We start from the raw sequence: 10,997 nt of genomic DNA, 5'->3' as shown, positions 1-10,997 counted from the left end.
TTTCATTCCTTTTTTCGTGATACATGTTGCTTGTTTCACATTTCCTTCAATGTTGTATATTGTTCTTGGTTCATATTTACTGTTTGTTTGATGTTCTATTTTTTTTCATGTTGTATATTGTACATGTTTCATATGCTATAGGTTTTCCTATTTGATATAGAAGTAAAAAAAATATTGTATTGGTTTGAAGGATATGCATATGCTTAAGGTTTAGAGTTATATTTTTGTTATGAAAATACGTTGGTTTTTGGATATGGTTTTGGTTTAGATTTTGGTGTGTTATTCACATTATTATCCGTGTATAAGTTTTAGAAGTTATTACTGATCGTAGTTGGGTGAAAGCCAATAGATTAGGTTCGGTTTATAAGAAAGAAGTTCTTGAATTCCTTGAATACACAGATTAAAATCTTCCCGAAAATAATGGTATCTTTTATTGTCCTTGTGTTAATTGCGTGAATATCACTATAATAAATAACATTTTTCATGACGAAGCTTTCACAACATACGGAACAAAACCGCGGGTACAGGGGCGGATCCAGACATTATTTATTGGTGAGGCTAAAGAAAAAATAAACTACAAACAAAATCATATGAAAAATAAAAAATAATATTGTTAATGCAATACATTACAATGAAAATCGTCTACCATCCATTTCTTGAAAATGAGCTAAAATAACATCATTGTTAATTGTTCCAAGAACGTCTCTTTCTATAAAAGTTACAAGACGATCATTTAACCACTAATCACTCATTTTGTTACATAACTGACTCTCCACAAACTTCATAGCTGAAAAAACACGTTCCACACTTGCAGTTGCTACTGGCAAGACTAAAGCCAACTTCAGAAGCTTTTTAACCATATCAAATGTGTTGCACTTATTTGTTTCCACAAGTTTTACACAAAGATCTGAAAGTCCTTTTAACTTTGCAAATTTTGGGTCACTTCGAACAATTCTAACAAAATTTTGAAGTTGGTGTTGCACCACCACTTCTGGCACATCAACAAAATCATTTGGATAAAGTTCAACCATCCTTAGTAATTTTTTCACATCAAAAGCTGCAAATGATGATGAAGGACTCAAACATTAAACACATTGTAAAAGTTCAGTATTCTCTTCACCGAACCTGGCATTGAGCTCATGCAATTGCAAATCTAAAACATTAAACAAACAGTCGTGCTTATAATGATGCAAATTAGAAATACTAGAAGTTGTAGCGTGTCTCCTAGGTTTCTTACCTTGCACATATGGTGCATCCATATCAAGAACATCAATATCATGCTTATTGCAAATTTCCATAACCTTAGATATAAGTTCTTCCCATCCATCATTCCTCATTTCTTGTAATTCTTGTTTGGTAGCATTAACAAGTGACAAAGCATTCAAAAGATCTTGATCACGCTTTTGTAACGCTACACTCAAATCATTTGTAAATCCTAAAATCTCAACCATCATATATAATATGAAAATAAAATCAAAAGATTGAAGCACATCTAACAAAAACATAGTTTCACCATATTTTCAAATGACGTATCATTCCCAACTTCTTCAAGTACCCCAATAATGGCACCATACAAAGTCATCAAACTTGTGAGAGTCCTAAAGTGGGAGCCCCAACGAGTGTCACCCGATCTAGCAATAGATGATTCTTGATTTAATCCACTACTAGTCTCTATCTGGCCCTCTTCAATCAATTTAGCAAACTGAGTTACTTGTTTGTCCCGAAGCAATTCCTGTCTCTTGCTTGAAGATCGTATGAAATTAACAAGCATATTGACCTTATCGAAAAAAACCACTAACATCTTTGTGAGTCTTAGCACATTCAACAAGTGCCAATTGAAGTTGATGGGCGAAACAATGCACATAATAAGCAGATGGATTCTCATTTTGCATTAAAGTTCTCAAACCACCAAACTTACCTCTCATATTTCTAGCTCCGTCATACCTTTGCCCCATATTGCTAGATAAACTTAAGCCATTAATAGACAATAATTTCTCAAGTGCATCCTTAAGTGACTTAGCACTTGTTTCTTTAACACTTACAATTCCAAGAAACCTTTCTTTTACCAAACCTTTACTATTAACATAACGAATAACAATAATCATTTGTTCTTTACCAGCAACATCACCAGATTCATCAATCAAGACATAAAACACATCATCCGCAATATCACATATAATTTGTTGAGTTATTTCACAAGCACAAGCAGCGGCAAGATCCTTTTGAATCTTAGGGGAAGTCATAAGGTTATTTTCCGGAGCACAATCTATTACATTAGCTATCTCTGGGTTAATTTCCTTTAAAGTGTCCACCAACTCAAGAAATGGCCACTTAAATAAAGAGTTAAGGGACTCGTCACTCCCTCTAAATGGCATGCCACACCTCAAAAGAAACTTAGTAGCTATAAGGGATGTGTTTACACGAACACGATATTCGACATTCATTTGGTTAGTTTGATTAACAAATGCGGCCTTAATACTTTGGTTTGGGTTCATGAGAGCATAACCCATATGAACACAATCAACATGACTATTAGAAGAAGTAGCATGATTAACCAGTCTTTGAGCATTCTTCCAATCACTACAAAAAAAAAATGCAATTAGCCAGGTAAAATTCACCTCGCAAAAGCAAAAATCACCCTGCAACGCAATAATTGCGGGGTTGAATAAATACCCCGTAAAAACGTTAGTCGCAAATATTTGCAAGGGGATTAGCACCCCGCAACATTGCCCGGTGGTTTTCACCTCGCAACATTGCCAGGTATAAAACACCCCGCAAACACGCTTTCCAAGACTTGCAAGCAACTTTGTTCAACGTGACAGATTCGTTCAGAGCAGGTGTCCCAGGTGAGTCAGGGGATACGTCAGGTGAGTTGCGGGGTGAATTTCACCTAGCAATATTTAAATATTCAAATACTTGCAGGGTGAAATTCACTTGGCAAATATTTTAAAATACCAGGTAAAATGCACAACGCAAATAGTAACATATATAACAAAAAAATATATTAATATTATTCTAAATATTAAAATTAATATTTTAGAATAATTTAAATATAATAAATAATTTAAATTCAAAAAAAATTTAAAATACTAAATTTATAATTAATTCTAAAAATTTAAATTCATACTTAATATAAATAAATTCATACTTAATATAAATAAATTCATAAATGTTTAAATTCAAAATAATATTCACTCGGGATTTGAGACGTCCGCGTTATTTTCGTTTTCTTCATCATTCTCGTCTACCACTCCCTGGTTATCAACCGCTCTAAATCCTCCACCACCACCATAATGTTGTTGAAATAATTGTTGCATTTGTTGCATTTGTTGTTGCATTTGTTGTTGTATTTGTTGTTGCACTTGTTGTTGAATTTGTAGTTATGTGAGCATTATTTGCTCTTGTGAAAGTCTCAATGCTTCCTCCAACTCCATTTGTCTTTTTCTCAATGTTTCATTTTCACATGTTGCTTCACTCTGAGCTAGATGTTTAATTGTTTCAGTTATTTCAGGGGTTAATGTCGGAGGACGTGAAGACCCATCCCCGTCTGCAATTCTCCTAAATAAAGAATACCTATCCCCTTTTTTGTAGTTGCCAGCTAAAGGTCCAGTAGCATAAATTTTCCCATTTCTATTCCTTCCCTTACTTGCTTTCAACCACAAATATTGATCAATAACTGGATCAAGAGGATATCGTCCCCATGGACCACCTAACTCAGAATGTTTAGCTAAAAACTTCTCCTTCAACCTTTGTTACTCCGCCTACACATACGTAAATACATTAAATGAAATAGGTGAAGACAATTAAATGATATAAAATGTATAGAACTGCACTTATGATTTGGAATAATAACAATACATTCTAATAACATACTTAATTCAACTTAATACCTTCTAAATCAATTCTTAAAAAAACACTCATGATTTGGAATAATAACAATACATTGTAATAACAAAATAAGCCAAAGATGCAAAACAAACAAACACAAAATTGCACTCACTTATACAAACAGACTAGTCATAAATGTGTGGCCAAATTGCTTAACATTGCTTATATGAATTACAACTCAACCAAAAAGTGTAGAGTACCAGTGACCAAATAAGGTGAGCAAATTGCTTAACATTGCTCATGATGTTGAAAGCTATAGAGAATCCTAAAAATTACTAGTGTTTAATGAAATGGTTCTGAATTTAACAAATGAGTATCAGAAGGTGTCATATGTGGCTCGTAGAAGCCCACTTTAGTGAAATTGAAGCCTAGTCTTGAATGATAAAATTGATGCCTAACCTTGACTAATGAAATTTCTGGTATATAAACTAAATACCAAAAAATTAGTATATAAACTAAATACCAACTAAATCAATAATCATGAGATTTAAACTTGTACAAAATAGTAAGATTTTATACACAGGAAGTGTTGTGTAATTATTTATTTATAGTGTATAACATACCTAGTTATGTACAACATCTCCGAATTTCAAAAGTAGAGAAAGAACTTGTACTTTCATTTTGAAAGAAAAAAAACAAATATCGGGCTATTTTATAAAAACTACTTTGAGAGGCTTCCCAAACAAAGAAAAAAGTGACTTTCAGATTAGTAGCTAAACGAAACATAAATCACTTTACGCAGAAGTTTAAACAAACAGGCCTTATGCTTCTTATTGTGTAGATCAATAAATATTATGTTGATTAAGATATAAACTGTCTTTTAAATTTTGATAAAAGGAATAAATCATAATATTTTTTCATTCTCCTATTTGAACAGGTATGTGACACTGAGAATACTAACATCAGCATCTTAGAAGTGTTCGAAAGGGAAAAGTAGAAGTGTCACAGTAGTCCTTGCTTACTTGATGCTAACATCAGCATCTAGTTCATTGCTTCAAAGGGAAAAGTAGAAGTGTCACAATAGTCCTTGCTTACTTGATGCTAAGAAAGTAAGTAAACCTATGAATACAATATTGCCTAAAGTTGAAACTAATGATGTGGAGCCATAGAGTTATATATGTAGATAGTTTAATCTTAAAGACAAATTATGTTAGGTTATTTTCAGCTAGTGAATTAAGTATCAATTATCTACTCCATTGTTAGCAAACATAAAGCAATCTTAAATATCTTTCGGGATATTGCTACTGCAAGTGACATATATGGGATGTGTGATGCAGAAATTTCACATTATTAGGATATACACAGGCAGGCAGGACCTGAGGGAGCAGTATGAAACAGAATGTGTCTGGAATTGTTGAAAGAATCAGCGTATACACGAACATTAGAGTAAATGCAAACATTTCTTAACATTGCTTAACAAAGTACTAGAGATTTCAAAATTAAAACAAAGAGAAGAAATACTAATATCATCTTACTTGAGTGTCTCTAGCACGGGTGTCGCAATACTCCCCATCTCTTCCTCGATAAGTTCTCTCGTGAAGTTCTTGCATTAATGGAGTTCTTCTCTTAGCCACAGCCTAATACACATAGAACTCCAATAAAAATATAACACAATTAAGAATATAATTTAAAAAAGTAGTAAGATAAAAATATATTACCATCCTCTCAGCATGACCAGCAATACTAATGCTTCCGGTTTTATGATTAGCGGCTCCCCTTTCTGATGCTCTACACTGCTTTGCTTTTTCGGATTTTTTCTTAAACTCATCTGATTTCCAATAAACAAGCATTTCTTTGAACAAATTTTCGCCCATCCATGAAAGCCTGATCCCTCTTTCTTCATATCCAAGCCTGGCACGCCTAAGCATGTATGAAAGTCGTGCTGATGCTCTTTTCCTAAAATTAATCTCAACCAGCTCATCATCTAGTGTGTGCCATACACACTTCTCCTGCAATATAAAAATTAAAACAAGATGGTTAGAAATTAATCTTCAGAAATTAATCTTCACTTCTCCTGCAATTTGAAAATGAAAATAAAACCTACAATTCGGAGATTTTGACTAGTCTTAAACGTCAATGGGCTGCAAATTTTCAGTTGAAGTACATGGTATGATATGATGCATAATTTGCCAGATTTATATGTTCATTTATCAGTCAGTATGCGAGTCGTATATCGATTAATTGAAACAAGTCGATATGAATTCTTAATGAGTATGTATCTTTACTGTTTTCATACACCGACTTTTATTGGTTTCACAGGGTCATAGGTCTTTCAAGAAACATAGTGAATTAGATATCGTGAACAGAGTGAATTAGATATGTTAACAGTGGGTGGCAGGGTGATTTTTACATATCTAATTACATAGTGAATTAGATATGTTAACATTAGATATATGCAGTTTGTTGGACTTCACCCTATCAAGTGTTAACATTAGATATATGCAATTGTTAGATATATGCAGTGGGTGGCAGTGGGTGAATTAATAGTTATCAACATAATTAATAGTTATCAACAAATATAGAAGAAGAAAATTAACTGCTTAAAGAAAATACTAATTATACCCGAAATTTGTCGAACCAACGTTTATATAAATCACGATCCTTCTTTATAAGTTGTCCGAGAGTCTTCCAAAATGCTTTATACAACTCTTGGATAATTTCCTTTATGCTAACTGCAGCAGGCCTACTTGGCACAAAACTAAGTACCAAAATTTGAATAAGTATTAATTAAATTTTAAAAAATGGAAACAAGTGTATATGCTTAATAATATATAAGAAAGAAACTTACGAGTTTCCAACAGGTTTAATAACCCATCTTCTATCCTGCTTCTCATGTTTATACTCTATCGCAACCACATCCACATCCTCAATGTCCTCCTCCTCCTCCTCCTCCGGATCGGGCAATATATGATCAACATTCTCCTGAAGGTGATGGGATGTCGAAGAGCCATGTGGAGAATGTGAGGTGCCTGGGCCCCTGGAGTGGTGGGATGACGAGGATCGACATGGAGGATGTGGGATGCTAGATCCCTCTGGCTGATAGGGTGAGGAGGATCCAGGTGGAGGATATGGGATGCTAGAACCCCCATGATGCATGTCGGGTGTAACACAGTGGGAGAACTGACTTTTTGAAATATGCAGATAGCAAGAGTCGCCACCGACTTTTATTTTATCCAATTTATAGAAAGGCTAAAAGAACAAAAAAAATACCTTTTTTAAAAGACTGTGAGTTCGGGGGTAAGTTATACAAAGGGAAGGTGCAAGCACCCTTTGTATCCATGGTTATCTATGGGCTCTTAATTGCTTAGCTCACTTGTTTGTTTGAATTGTTTGATAGAGTGTCCTGTGTGAATTGAAAAGTTTTGAATAAGGACTTTAGCTTGTAAATAAGTGTAGCCTTTTGAATTGATTTGAAAAAGAGGTGTGAAAAGTAATTTGAAAGTTTGAATGTGGAGCAAGCATTTAAGAGCACTTACCCTAAGTTTGAAAGAAAGGTTCTTTCAGCTTTTCAAGGTGAAGGGGCTATCCATACCATAAGTGGGTAGGAAGTCCTTTCATTGGATGTGAAGGGTCATCGAGTTATCGTTTGCCACAAGACTGTCCCTGCCATAAAGGGGGCAGGTAGTCTTAGGGAAGGATATAATAGTCATTTTATAGGCAACCAGTAAGGATACCTTAGCAATCGAAGGGACTGCCACCATTTAATCGAGGGACGAGATCATATTTATCGTAGGCAACTCGAAGGGACTATGATCTTTTATCGGAGGGACATGGTGATTTTGAATTGAAGGCAACAAGCTAAGGTATCCCTACGCTCGAAGGGACTTGACTATTTGATCAAGAAGGCAACATAAGAGTGGTAACCTTAAAGGTGTGTGTGTGTGTGTGCACCAATCATGTGATTGTATTCGGATATTTATCTTGAATTAGTGAGTTATGTTCGATTAATTATCTTGCACTCCCTATTTACTAACCACGCAGTTAATAGTATACAGAAATTTAAAACAGTTCATGGGTGCGGAAAATAAAATGCGGAAAGTAAAGCCCTAATTACTATTACATCAAAATCGAATGAGCGACCTATACACCTTCTATAATTTAAATTACGGAAATTAAATAAATACATAGCATAATTAAATAGAGACGGGAATTAAATAGCAGAATTTAAATAATTAAATCAATAGCAAAATTAAATAAGCAACCATGCGCCAATCACAGAATATGGGATGAGAAAGAAGATCGCGAGAATTGGGAACGAATTGATGTTCGAAAATAAGTGAGATAAAAATCTAAATTTAAAAGTTATTAAATTAAATCAAAGCCAAAAATAAAATAACCTAATACCTAAATCTATTTTTTGTGATTTTGATAGTTGATTTTAATTTAAAAAATAATAATAATCTAAGCCTGTTAATAAAAGAAATAAAAGAATGAAAAGAAAAATAAATAAATAAATAAATAAATTTTAAACAAAACCTGGGGTGCTGTTTGAAAAGGAAGGTGCTAAGAACAAGAAATCCTGGCCCATTATGAGGAAAGGCCCAGGTACGTATGATCCTATGCGATGGTTCCTGGAAGTGTACCATGGAATTGCGTTGTAGAGGTCTTCAGATCTTAATTGAGGGAGATCTAACGGTGAGGATGCGAGGGAGTATGATGGACGAGTGGGAGAGCGTGCGTTTGATCTACAGGAATGTATAAGCAAACAAGTATTGAAAAAAATAATGCATGGCGCTGGGAATCGAACCCGCGTCTCCTTGTTCACCGGCCTTCAGGTATTACCAATTTTGATGCGCTACAAAGTCTTTAGTAAATCAATTGATACAAAATAAATATGAAAACATAACATTAATTGGCAATTTCAAAAGGCGAGTCAAACCGGGCCCCATTTGTACGCGAAAGACCAATGAAAATAAGAGAGAGAATCCAGTGTGGGGTACCAGCCAATAACACGTTCCCACGCGTCGTCCAAGGTCCTCTCCTACTATTCATCATCTTCTTCAATTTACTTGTGGAGTTTGCTGCGGATTCTCATACGCGTTTTCCTGCGGATTCTTCTTTGTTTTTACTGCAACATCAAAACTCAAATAACGCACGTTAAAAACTCATGAGTCGTACCCAGATCCACTAATTTGTCCCCTACGAGTTCGATGGTGAGGTTATTTTTGATGTACAAGGCCTGCAACTATGAAAACGCAAGCATTGAAGCTTGGAGCTTCAAAAATGGTGATTTCTTATTCCTGCGCCAAAGCTTGTGATTTACACGTCAAATGTGTTCTAATGATATATATTAAGAGGTATATACAAGTGAAATTGAACCATGATGCATGAGTTAAGAAATTCAAGAACAAAAAAATAAAAATAACCGGTGATGATGAGTGGCGGAATTCCAGTCACTTGTAGGCTCGAGTAAGTGAAGGATAGAAAAACACTTAGAAAGGGGGGGGGGTTTGAATAAGTGTAGCTTTAAAACTTGTAAGATAAAAACAATTTGCACAATGATTTTTATCCTGGTTCGTTGTTAACCAAACTACTCCAGTCCACCCCCTTGGAGTGATTTACCTCACCTGGTGAAGTTGTTTTGTGGTTCAGAAGGAGACGGTTGGGTAGAAGTTTGAGGTTCAGAAGGAGGTGGTTGATATACCTACCTGGAGAAGGTACCAGTTCTTATTTCTCGAAATGAATCCACTTTAAGAGGATCATAAGTGACCTTCTGCCTCTTAGCTTCTCTGGCAGCTTCTTTTGCAGCCTTTCTCTTCAGCTTTGCTTCTTGCTTCTTCTGATCCTTCTTCTGAAGATCGGCAAGAGAAGGAAGCACTCTACCACGAATCCACGCAAGATCTACGGCAGATTGAGTCCTAACAAAAGCTTCCAAGTAATGCTTTACAGCCTTGTGAAGTTCTAAATGAAACATAGTAGCAAAGCCTTCAACAGGAACTCTTCGAGACAGAATGTCAGGGAAGCTTGTACCAACAGAAGTTACGTTCCTGATGAGATCAAGTCTGAACAGATCAACACCATTAAAGACAGGTCCTTGAACAACTCCAAGGAATTGTGATGCTCCAGTGCTCCTTATAGAATCCAACAAATTTCCTTCTATCAGAATATCAGAGATCATTTTGGCATAAGGAATAGTATTTCTTGGAATGTGAGGACACTTCGCACGTTCTTCATCTCTAGACTCTACAATAGATGTCTTCAGATTCTCAAACAGAATGTGAGAAATGTTGAGTTCCAATCTTTTTCCGATGCAGAAGAGAGTGTATTTGTGATCAGGACTGATGTAGGCGGAGGAGGAGAATAACTTCTTTTTGTGATGAAGAGAACCCAGAATAATTTCAGCCCACACCTGATAAAACGCCCTCAAAGTACCATTTTTATGAGATTCAATACCGATAGCATGAGAGGTTTGATGTTCAACCTGAAACCAGTTAACTCTTCCAGGAAGAGGACTAGTGCAACCTTCTTCATCCTCCAGGTTGTATAACTTCCTTATCAACTTTTCAGTAACTACAACTTCATGCCCTAACATTAAGGAGATGATTGCAGTTGGAGTAACCGTTGCATGAACCCAGAAATCCTTCACCAGGTCTGGATAAATTGGTCCAACCAATCTATCAAGATAGTTTGACCATCCTTGTTCTAAGATCCTTGCATCAGGTTGAAAACCATTTGCTCTTAGGTTTTCAAAGTCCACAGCGGACTCACACAGAACTTCCAAGTCTTCAGTGGGTATAGTGCATGTCTTCAACGGAGCATACCCATGCTTTCTGAGAAGTATTTGAGTGGAAGTGAGTCTTTCTGCTGGGCTAGAGGAACTTGATGAAGAATTCATGACGATTGCTTGGTTACAGATCAAAAACTAGGGTTTGAGAGAGAGATGCAAAGAGAGAGAGACACAAGAATAGAGAAAAAGAGCGAAAAAGAAGAAATGAAAGTGAAGCGGGTTATTTAAACGGTTTGAAAAAAAGAAAGCAACACATAAAAAAATAAAAAGAAATGATTACAGAAAAAAAACATGACATTAATATGCATTTAATGAGAAATGACGTTAGGAGAGATAAAGTGACAAAATGAACTAATTTGCACAGTTACCTAGGGCGGCGTCT

The 10,997-nt window shown here is 35.3% G+C and overlaps 1 pseudogene; it reads right to left on the bottom strand.

Annotated features, from left to right (window-relative positions):
* Nucleotides 1-626: 626 nt before the first annotated feature.
* The window catches only part of LOC131629130 (uncharacterized), a 49,497-nt pseudogene continuing 39,126 nt past the window's right edge, over nucleotides 627-10,997 (bottom strand).

The sequence above is a fragment of the Vicia villosa genome, unplaced genomic scaffold, assembly GCF_029867415.1.
Source record: "Vicia villosa cultivar HV-30 ecotype Madison, WI unplaced genomic scaffold, Vvil1.0 ctg.000525F_1_1, whole genome shotgun sequence".
Taxonomy (NCBI): domain Eukaryota; kingdom Viridiplantae; phylum Streptophyta; class Magnoliopsida; order Fabales; family Fabaceae; genus Vicia; species Vicia villosa.
This window is presented reverse-complemented; position numbering and strand designations above follow the sequence as displayed.